The sequence below is a fragment of the Palaemon carinicauda genome, chromosome 26 (assembly GCF_036898095.1).
Source record: "Palaemon carinicauda isolate YSFRI2023 chromosome 26, ASM3689809v2, whole genome shotgun sequence".
In the NCBI taxonomy this organism is placed as follows: Eukaryota; Metazoa; Arthropoda; class Malacostraca; order Decapoda; family Palaemonidae; genus Palaemon; species Palaemon carinicauda.
The window spans coordinates 37,879,888-37,892,387 of NC_090750.1; the positions used below are offsets into that span (position 1 = coordinate 37,879,888).

The window sequence follows — 12,500 nt, forward strand, 5'->3', positions numbered from 1 at the left end:
ACCATAAGGTCTGGCAATGGGTCCTGGAATTTACTCAGCGAGCGTAATGTGTTCTGTATCTATAATAATATAGGAACAGATTTTAAACTTGATTTGTTGACAAGCAGTAACGAAAATGAAAAATAGCCGTTGTCAGGAATCCAGTAATCATGGTACCTTTGTGGAAGTCCTGTGATTGTGTGTAATTTAATTTCCAGAATGACACAGTGATTTACATCCTTATGTAATGTGATGTAACTATTCATTAAAGACTTTTGTTTCTGGTTGTTTACTTGTAACTGCAGTTTTTAATTTTACATCAAAACTCTTTTTGTAGATATTTCCCCTAATATTCAATCTTTTTACTGGACATCTTGGCAATTTTACTTAAAAGTCTTGGCCGACCTTTATGAAAGACGTTTCCACTTGAAAAGGCTGATAAGAACATCTCTCTCCCGCTATCGTTCTCACTGATTACTCTAATGGACAGAGCACGCATTCATTCCTCCAAATAATGCTTGGTTATCATATATAGACTCCGTACCACGGTCTTCCATTGTTCTCTTGCTTGAGGGTACACTCGGCCACACTATTCTATCTTATTTCTCTTCCTCTTGTTTTAAAGTTTTTATGGTTTATATAGGAAATATTTATCTTAAAGTTCTTCCTCTTCTTAAAATATTTCATTATTCCTTGCTTCCTTTTTTTCATTGGGCTATTTTCTCTGTAGGAGCCCCCTGGGCTTATAGCATCCTGCTTTTCCAACTAGGTTTGTAGCTTAGCAAGTAATCATAATAATAATAATAATAATAATACCATGCATGCACCTTAATGACGTGGCTCACTGTCATCATTCAACCGCAAAACACTTTCACAGAACGAACTAACGGCTATGAATTCGTCTAGCTACTTTAGGAAAACAACAACGTGTCCATGTAGGAAAAACTGAAATGCTTAGAGAGAGGGAACAGTAAAACGTTGTATCAAAATATAAAATAAATTTACTAATAAAAACAATAACTAATAATGGTTTCTAATCTAAGTTTATACAGCCATGTCGACATTCAGCTTTCAAAAGCAAAAACCTGACCCATAAAGTTCACACATTGAGCAGACTTCATAATGTGATGATGGCCTGACTGAATCACGTAGGCTACATCCTGGTCCCCCGTAAACCGACCCCGCACCCACCCACCTTCACAAACCAAACAATCCCATCCGTTCTTCCTACTAACAACGGCCGGGGGGGGGGGGGGGGTGGTACACACTTGAATGATTAGATGGGTGGGGTGGCTTGGCCAGACCTGGGGAACACAGGTAACGATGGAAAGGGAATTACTTCGGTAATGAATGGGCGGTGTTAACATTACTGTACAGTACACGTCATATGAATGGAGGTGTGATTATATGATACTTCCACATTCCTCCATCAATATCCTGGATAACAGGAGGCAATTGAAAGAAATCCACAAACAAAGGGAAATAGAAATGCTTCAAAGGAAATCTTAATTGAATTAAAACGTCCGCTGGTATCATAGTTTGGAATCCAAATGGCAGTCGGGATGCTTCAGAAACGGGGAGGAAGTGACTGGAAGTTCAGGGGAGACAGGGCAACGGAGAGAGATAGAATTTCATATTAAATCCTATACCTTATATCCTATCAATCTACGAATTTTGACCTCCTTGTTATATTCACTTTCCTATTGTTATTCAATCAACACCTTGCGCATAACACTGATGGGGCAAGTCATATGTGTTGTAGTAACTAGTTTTATTTCACTTATACAGATTTTTCTAGCATCATACTGCATTGCTGAAACGCCGAATTGGAAAACTAGGTCGCTATTATTATTATTATTATTTTTTGCTAAGCTGCAAACCTAGTTGGAAAAGCTGGTTGCTATAAGCCCAAGGACTCCAACAGGAAAAATAGCCCAGTGAGGATAAAAAATTAGGAAATAGAGAACTACCAGATAGGTAATAAACAACTAAAATCAAATACTATAAGAAATGTAAAAACATTAAAATAGATCTTTCATAAAAAGAAAACAAGAGGATGTAAGATAGAATAGTGTGCCCGAGCAAGAGAACTCTACCCCGAGACAGTGGAAAACCATGGGACAAAGGTTATGGCACTACCCAAGAATAGAGAAAAATGGTTTGATTTTGAAGTGTACGTCACCTATAAAAGCTGTTTACTATAGTTAACGAGTCTCTTCTACCCTTACCAAGAGCGAAGAAGAATTGTTTGGTAATCTCATTCTCAATGTTGTCAGGTGTATGAGAACAGAGAGGAATGTGGAAAGAATTGGCCAGACTATTCGGTATATGTATAGGCAAAGGAAAAAGGAGAAGTAACCAGAGAGAGGGATCCAATGTAGTACTCAGTGGCCAGTCAAAGGACCCAATATTTCTTTAGTGGTAATATCTCAACGGGTGGCGGGTGCATCCTTTCCTCTGTAAATTTAGTTATTTAATTACTTATTATCATATGCGACATGAAAAACTATAAGGTATTTATATTTTTTGTATTTCCTTGGTAGAAATGAACTCCTTTAATCTTGGTCAACAAAGAAAATAACTGGCCTTCCTTTATAAAAATTCAGCGTCATTAACATAAATTCGTGTACAGGAATAAAAAGAATTCCCTGTGTTCTCCTGACTTATCGGCCGATGTCATATCTAAAGATATTGCTTAATGAATTCATAGTCATTATTTAGAGTTGTTAAAATGACCCAGCGCTGAGACCGGGGAGGCTAATTATGCCCCCCCCCCCTCGCAGTTGCGCAATTAAGTTGAAGTTAAAAGGTTGGTCAGCATGATGGAAGGAAAGATATGGAACGGAGGTGAAGTAAAAAGCTGAAAAGATGTTGTAGTCTTTGGTAATAACTGCAGTGCAGCTAGAATAGTTATTAATCAATGTGTATTTGACTTTATAAGACACATTTTTTTGTGGTGAAAAGTTACCTTTCATGACTAGAAATAAAATGGTCATCCAATAAAGATATCTTAATCTTCTGAATTGAGCTACAGAGATGTTTTTAATTTGAATACAGTACAATACTTATAAAGTATTTTTGTAATTGACTTGTACTGTACAGTATGTCAATATAAATTTTTTTTTTTAGGGAAAGTTAAAGGCTTAATGTCTTTGGTAATCATCTTTACAAATAATTCATTGTCTTTTATAATTTTGTGATTTAACACGCTTTGATTCTTTACTACTGCTAACGATTTGTTCTCACTGGAAATTTCTAAGTAGCCTACCTATTAATAATAGGAAGGGAATACCTCTTGAAAAATATCTGGAGTCGCTTTTGTATAAAATTGTTTTGAAAAGAAAGCATTTAGATAAAACACTAAGCAAGGGATTTTTTGTTGTTTACATCACTATGAATATGTCTTTTATGGATTTACAATTAGATGCAAAAACTTACTAACAAATTTTTTAATGCGATGAGCTTGCAAATTACGATGCATGGCATCAAACTCATAGTGCAAAGTTGCTTATGGCGCCGAGGAACATGAGACAGAAACGCAGACTTTGTCAAATGTTTATTATATCCGAGGAAGTGACATTGCAACCCACCAAAGTTACGATACGATAATTATCCCCGACATTCCTAATCATCATATTAAATTTCCGTATAATGCACCAGTAATTAGGAGTATCAGTGACGCAAAAGAGCCAATTATCTCCTATTTCAATGCCAACATTTCCTACCCGCTCCCAGTAATCGATGTTCTTTTTTTCTTTTTTTTTTTTGGCCGCAGTAGGAGGATAACGACTTAATTGGGAGCCACGACATAACACGGATATAACTGCAACACTCAGCAGCACACCCCTTCATAAACTAGCCTCAGTTCAGCTTCCTGCGCTAATCTCTGTCTCGTTTTCACAAATTTGTCAATGAATTGCTACATTAAATGTAATGCCTCTCGCACGGAAATTATTTTATCATTATCATTACTTGCGCAATAGCAACAAATGCCGAAATGATTTTGATGGATAAAGCAGTGCGAAACTTCAGTAAAAACTATTTCATTAAACCTTTCTATTACTAGAATAGTCTGATTTCAAAAGTTGAAGTGAAATCAGATGAACCTTTTTTTTAACTCAAACAGGCAAATAAACATTTATTTTAAGTATAAATGTCAATTACTATTTGTCTGTAGATAATATAAACACTCGTACACACTTACCCCACAAAGTACTACTACTACTACTACTACTACTACTACAAATAATAATAATAATAATAATAATAATAATATAATTAGAGCCGCCCGCAATGAGAGTCACCAGCCTACGAGATCAGGGGAAATTATAAATGCAGCATTAAAAAGGATCCTCCCTTAATTTCACAACCATTAACTTCCTCCCCCCCCCATAAAAGAACAACGGTCATCCAGATAGGAATTAAGCTTAGATGTGACCTCTCTGTATACACGCAAGCACGCTTATGCGGGACCTTTTCGTAATCATCTATAAACGATATCATTTATAGGGATTTTTATATCCAAACCTTTATAATCATTTGAAATTTGTGGATTATATTTTGTCGAAAAACGATTGAAATGATTTTCTACATTTGGTTCTCCAAAATAATTTCAAATTTACCGTCACACGTTTCTGATTCATATGTGAGAAGACCCTATTGGTACTGCAGATAGGTGAAAATATTGTGGGTTTGATGAAACAAGTATGGAATTTGGTCCGAAGGTAGACTATGCCTCAGTGGGGATTTTTAGAAATAAGGCCATATCAGATTCGACCTGTGACCAAAAAAAAAAAAAAAAAAAAAAAAAATTGACATTGTAGGATAAATCAATTTTAGGGATGGAAATGTTTTTCCTTTGTATTGTAAACATAATCAATAATTTTACTGTCCACATAACAGTTGAAATAACAAATAATTACTAGTTTGAGCTCAAAAATAATTTTTATAATTTTTACGGCAAATTACGATTTTGAAATCAGGACCACTTCGCCAAGTGCATCAAACATGCCAGAATTATTTCTTCTGTTTATGTAGGTAGCAGAGGAACACACAATAGCTTATTATAGTCTAATTGCAAGTCGATAGGATGGAAACTGTCCAAACAGTTACTGTTCTCTGTAAGCCGCATCACTCGCAATACTCTTCACAAAGAGATATACACTGAAGAGCCACCTTCTGGCATTTGCAGCGTCCTCTGCATCCGTTCTTGCAGCCATATCACAAGAGTAACCGGCAAGCGTGTGATGCATCTGGTATGGTCGTGCAGGTTATACTCCATCCACCACCAGGGTTCTTGTTCCAGCCCCATTCACTTGGTGACGGAAGCTCGGGGGGCAAGGTTGGCCAAGGTACCAGTCACCTATTGAGGTACTACCACTAGAGTTATTGGGTCCTTTGACAGGCCATAAAGTACTACAGTGGATCTGTCTTTAGTTACAGCTCAAATAGTCTGGCCTATTCTTTACACATTCTCCTCTTTCTTCATGCACCTGACAACATCAAGATAACCAAAATATTCTTCTTCACTTAAGGGTTAGCTACTGCATTGTAATTGTTCAGTGGCTACTTTCCACTTGGTCGGGGTAGAAGAGACTGTTTAGCTATGGCAAGCAGTTCTAGGAGGTCACTCCAAAATCGAATCATTGTTCTCTAGTCTTGGGTAGTGCCATAGCCTCATTACCATGGTCTTCCACTGTCTTGGTTTAGAGTTCTCTTGTTTGAGGGTACATTTTCTCTGTTGGATCTCATAGGCTTATACCATCCAGCTTTTCCAATTAAGGCTATAGTTTAGCTAGTAGTAAGAATAATAATACTAATAACAGTGACTAGCCTTGTAGGCAGCTGTTTTGGTGTGTTGGGTGAGCGTAGCCTGTGTAGGAGGCAGACAGTCAATAGCTCTTGCTTTCTTGCTGAACAGCTGTTTCTTTGCCTGGTTCACACCCTCCTCTGTGCCAGTGCAGTTGTACAGCAGGACCACAAATTGCTCCAATGGTTGCATTCACTCAACAATGGTATGCAAGGTACAGAAGCTGGTATGATGTCGCCATAGGTGTTCCAGGTGTTCCATGCAGTCTTCTTGCCCCTGTTGCCAAAACAAGTCACTGTCATAACCAGTGAAGGCGTGGAACATCGGAAAGGCCACACATCAGTCAGGACTAAGAGTTTTGGCGATCTCATGAGAGTGATGTGCCTGAAGCCCTTCCCAGTTCCAAAAGCAATCCATAGTACAGAGATGTTGAGGCAATTGGCTGTTATGGCCAGGACTACCATGTCTGTATCTACTGTGTATATTGGCACTTTGCTGTAGCCCTGTTGCACCTCTAGGTGCAGGAGGATAAGAATGTTTGCCTCCTCGTGCGTGCATGAGTTGTTAAGAAAAGTACTTGATTCAGACGAATGAACATGGATAGAGCTGACACGTCCTTTCAAATGGCGCAAAGCACGCCAGTGACCAGTGTGGTGATGAGATGTTTGTTGGTGTCAATGTCTGTCATGTTAGAAGTTAGGAAGAGGACAGCTCTGACTTGCTGTCATTGATGTGGAGAAACTTTTGCTAATTTCCAGGATCTGCACTTGATGGCTCGAGTCATCTCTTAACTCCCTTTCCTGTCTTGCCGTGAGTGTCCACTTACAAGCTGTCTACCCTTTACAGATCCTAGACAATGTCTAATCAGTCTACATGCTGCTGCTGGGATGTGACATACAGCATGAGGACATCAGTGGCATAACCTTGGAATGTTTTTGTAGGTCGCAGCATGTTGATGATGTTAACACCATTCATGATGTTGACCTGTACTCTGGGGATGGAGTGGTCCTCTTTCACTAGAACAAGGTTTTCCAAGTAGGGCTTCAAGTCAGACCTGGTTCCAGTTCTCAGATCACCCATCTGGGACAGAGACAGTGGAGAAGCCTGCTTTTCATGCTGAAAGAACTCGTCCATGTTGTAAACTGCAGCAGTTGGGATGAGACTACCTGCCAGTTCAGGAGGATAAACTACTTTCTCCTTTTAATAGTAATGACAGATCTTATCGCCAAGCTCAGTCGAGATGGCCAGCACCCGGTCATAGGAAATACTCAGCCCAGATCATGCAAATGGTCCAATTTATGCCTGATGATTCTCCTGATGACATATCATGCTGTTAGACATCAGTAGATGGGAAATCGTGAGCACTGTCTTGGGTATTGTTGAAGAGCTTGACTGTTTGTTGAAGAGCTTGACTGTTTGTCCCATCAACACCATAGCAACTAACCTTAACAGAGACATTGCTGTAAGGCTGTAAGGTTCCTCAGTGCTGGTCCAACATCTTGGTTAGAAATGAGTTCTACATTTCGACCTTGCTTGTGAGCTTCCATATCTGGAAAGTAGGCTGGTATTTTTAAGGTCAGTGGAATGGATGCATGTTGCAACATTAGTTCCAAGTTATTCTATCCCTGTTGTGTACTGATTGACTAGGTCACTGAGTTTGAAGATAGATGCAACTAGACTGTCCATGCTAGAATCTTCATTGTAAGATACCAACTCAGCAAATGCAAGCTATAATTCATTTAGTCCATGCCAGACTCCTCAAATGTTTTTGCTTCTCTAGCTTTGTTGTACAAAGAGGACAAGCATAGCAGATGGTACCGGACTTATTGTGCAATCAAGTCTCCGGCATTCAGTTTGGCTAGTAGGAATTTGTCCTGCAATTTCATTGCAGCCGTCCTGACATTGATATCAAGTGCAAATGTTTTCACAAATTTTTTTTGTTTTTTTTTGTTTTTGTTTTTTGGCAGAAGAACTTTTCTCACCAGCACTCTTGCGAGTGAACTTCTTTAGGCTATCAGCAGTCATCAGGAGCACCTTTTCGTGGTTTTCATAAGCTTCTCTACACTCTGTTGTTTTGTTCTATTGTAGAGGAACCTACAGGAGCCGTCCCACTTGGCCTTGTGCTACTGTAGTGTTTCTTCAGTGCCAATCCCATCATCAAGTCTGAAAAGATTGATTGATGTGGGATAACAGCCAATTCTGTTAAAACTTACAAGAAGCTCGGCAATTGCCTTGTACCCTGCTCCCTGTAAGGTACGTGGAGACTCGACTATACAGTGAAGCACCTTTGACTTACTCGTATCTTCCTGACAAAGAATGCACTTGATCCAGTCAGTTCTTAGACTGTGTTAATGTCCCGGGCTGTAAGGGATCCACCACCTTGTAAACTTTGGTCATTGTTACACCTGAGAGCAGAAGAATATGGTTAAATTATGTGAAAGTGATTAAGCTAGCCAGAGTCCACATTGAATGGACATGACAGTCTAATAAAATCTTGCATTCCTGAATCCAAGGCTATAATTCCCAAGCCATCAGGTGAGCCTTCTGGCTCTGAATATTATTACAAATAGATTTCATTGTAATTATCTTGTGACCAATACCACATCTTTTGTACCCAAGAAATTCACATATGCTACTAGAGTAGAAAAAGACTAGAGAGAAAAAAAGTAGAGTAAAAACATAAGAGAGTACACAGAGCACCATTGCATTGGCGTATATAATATTTATCAAGATATATTGGCAGTTATTTTGTAAAACGGTAGGCATGGAATGAATCTGGAATGGCCTTATGGCCAAATATCTTCCAAGGGCACCTTTATCAGTTGGCAGCCAAATTTCATGCTTTTTTCACCAAACCCATAGGCTAATTCTTCCAAATATTTCACCTATCTACAGTACTATATGTGCCAAGCGACCTCCAAAGTTTCATCATAAAAATACTAGAAAATATTCTTCTTTGAACGATATAATAAACACGTAATCTTATACAAAAATGCATTGACAAAACATTGAGAACACGAGTAGTCTGGGATTCTAAGCTTGTTTTCCTGTCTACTGTACACATTAGAAAAGTCAGTTACCTTAACCCAGTTTGAATTTTCGAAACCAAATTTAATATTCTTGCATATAGAGCACTGCGCACTGAAAATTATGATAGCATTCATATTCAGCAATTGCATATTACCAAAGCTATATATACAGTATATATATATATATATATATATATATATATATATATATATATATATATATATATATATAGTATTATTATCATTAACTGCTAAGCTATAACCCTAGTTGGAAAAGCAGGATGCTATATGCCCAGGAGCCCCAACAGGGAAAATAGCCCAATGAGGAAAGGAAACAAGGAAAAATAAAATATTTCAAGAATGGTAACAACATTCAAATAAATAGTTCTTATATAAACTATAAAAAACTTAAACAAAACAAGAGTAAGAGAAATTATATAGAATAGTGTGCCCGAGTGTACCCTCAAGCAAGAGAACTCTAGCCCAAGACAGTGGAAGAGCATGGTACAGAGGCTATGGCACTACCCAAGACTAGAGAACAATTGTTTGATTTTGGAGTGTCCTTCTCCTGGAAGAGCTGCTTACCATAGCTAAAGAGTCTTTTCTACCCTTACCAAGAGGAAAGCAGCCACTGGACAATTGCAGTGCAGTAGTTAACCCCTTGGGTGAGGAAGAATATATATATATATATATATATATATATATATATATATATATATATATATATATGTATATATATATGTATATGTATATATATATATATATATATGTATATATATATATATATATATATGGAGAGAGAGAGAGAGAGAGAGAGAGAGAGAGAGAGAGAGAGAGAGAGAGAGAGAGAGAGAGAGAGAGAGAGACCTTATATGAAGCAATTACATATTATTATTATTATTATTATTATTATTATTATTATTATTATTATTATAACCAGCCAAGGAAAAGCAGGATGCTATAAGTCCAAGGGCTCCAACTGGAACAAAATAGCCCAGGGAGAAAAGGAAATAAATAAACTACAAGACAATTGTGAACAATTAAAAAATATTTCAAGGTCACAAACAACACTAAAATAAATCTCATATGTAAAGTATAAAAACTTATAAAAAAAAAAAACAAGAAGAATAGAAATAAGATAGAATACTATACCAGAGTGTACCCTCAAGCAAGATAACTCTACCCCAAGACAGTGGAAGATAGTACAAAGACTATGGCACAACCCAAGACTAGATAACAGTGGTTTGATTTTTTAGTGACCTCCTCCTAGAAGAGCTACTCACCATGACTAAAGAGTATCTTCTTCCCTTACCAAGAGGAAAGTAGTCACTGAACAATGACGGTGCAGCAGTTAACTCCCTAGAGCGAAGAAAAATTGTTTGGTAATGTCAGTGTTGTCAGGTGTATGAGAACAGAGGAGAATGTGGAAAGAATAGGCCAAAATATTCGGTATATGTGTAGGAAAAGGGAAGATGAGCCGTAACCAGAGAGAGGGATTCAAGGTAGTACCGTGAGGCCAGTCAAACGACCTGACAATTCTAGCGGTAATATCAACGAGTGTGTGTATGTGTATACATACAGTATATGCATATGTATATACTGCACACACACACACACACATATATATATATATATATATATATATATCATACATTAATTATTATATACTGTGTACACACACACACACACACACACACACACACACACACACATATATATATATATATATATATATATATATATATATATATATATATATATATATTATACAATATAGATATAATTCAAGGTACTTGCAAGTGCAACAGTCTCTATATATCTCTGAAATATTATGTAAATCAATATACGCGTACTACCGTAATCCCTTTCCTTTGCTTGCTTTAACAACATAATGATCGTAAATAACATAATGACAAATGGCAGTTGGATTACTGTGATATCTTTGTACCTTTGTCTCAATTGTTCATAATTTGCACAAATTACCCTGTTATCTGCCATGACGATTTAGGAGGAATTTTTGTTTTTCTTTTTTGACGTTTCGAAAATTAGCAATTATGCTTACGCTTGTGTGTTTTTATCTGTCCATTCTAAATTAGTCTCCGCTTTATCCTTGACATGATCACAAGGAAGATGTATTTTTCGTATTGTAATCTGACAGAGTTAATTAAATTCACGGGATATTACTCCTAAGGATAAATACAATGTTATTAGTATGTCACGTTCATCCTTTGACACCCGTTTACACTAAATTTGAGTTTTATCTCATTCTTTCGTTATGACTTCGAATGGGTCAATCCTAGCATCAGTAGATGTCTAACCTTCCGGGGTAGAGTCGGCACTTCTCGTTACTTAATTAACGTGGAATTTTATGGCATTTCTCGCAGCTTTATCGAGTAAAACCAAAATCGACATGAATAAAGGCAAAGAGAAGTATATACTCAACTTTGACGAAGAAGAGAAAGCGGTTTCACACTAGAATTCGTCAAAAACTGCGAAAAAAGCGCCCACAAAAAATCAACCGAACTAGCAAACAGCTGCGTTCGAAGGAATGGAAGGCAGGAACATATAGGGGCACTCGAAGGTGATAGGATATGTAACGGCTCCTTATTTATCCTTCCCCTTAGTGGATTAGAATGGATAAGGTCTGTTTGGGGTGCAGATACCTATGGTTATCTTAGGATACGTCCCTGATTATACACGATATCTTCGGATGGTCGTTTCTGGGGTTGGAAAACCGTGATACCTGACGGTAATTCTCTTGTAATATCAATCGCAGAAATATTATATTGTATTAGTTGCTAGAAGGAACTTCCATCAGGACGACATGGCTATCTCGCCCAAAAATATATTTTTTCTACGTCAAAATCCCTTTTATTTGCTATCTTTTTAAATACAATGGATTTATTGGTTTACATTTTCAAGAAAACGTCATAGAGTGCTTGCAATATTAACCTGCTTTTGTTACTACTTTCAGATATTTGATATTTCATGGATACTAAGTTTTTTAAACTTTCACTTAAAAAAAAGTTTATGGAAGTCCGATGACAAAAATAGAAATAATAAAGTAAAATAATTCGAATTATATGACTCATTGCGGGGAAGAGTGCTGCTGTATGTGATTATTGCATGTACAGTACACATCATAGTTATGGTTAGCAGTGAAAAAAAATATTGCTTGAAATTTTAATGTCCCCCACCTACCAACAGAAAAATCTTATACCTACCTAAACAAATGCTTCACACTTACTAACAGAGATGTGTTCTACACAGTCCTACAAAAATGCGTATTTTACCTTCTACAGAAATGTGTCTTACACCTTTCTACAGAATTGCGTCTTACACCTTTCTCACTTTTCCATTGCCGACACAAGTGCCGAATTGTCTGGCCTATTCTTTACACATTCCATTCTTCCCTCATATTCCTGACAACACTAAGATAACCGAAAACTCATCTTCTTCTCTCAGTAGTTTAACTACTGCACTGTCATTGCTCAGTGGCTACTTCCCACTAGGTAAGGGTATGAGAATTTTTAGCAATGGTAAGCAGCTCTACTAAGAGAAGGACACTCCTAAATCGAACCATGATTCTCTAGTCTTGAGTAGTGCCATAGCCTGTGTACCATGATATTCCGCGGTCTAGGGTTAGAATTCTCTTGCTTCAGGGTACAATCATGCCCACTATT

At 37.4% G+C, this 12,500-nt stretch overlaps 1 protein-coding gene across 1 annotated transcript in view; it reads left to right on the forward strand.

The window, feature by feature from the left end:
• The window catches only part of LOC137619492 (uncharacterized), a 22,246-nt gene that overhangs the window by 5,816 nt on the left and 3,930 nt on the right, over positions 1-12,500 (forward strand). The window lies entirely within an intron of this gene.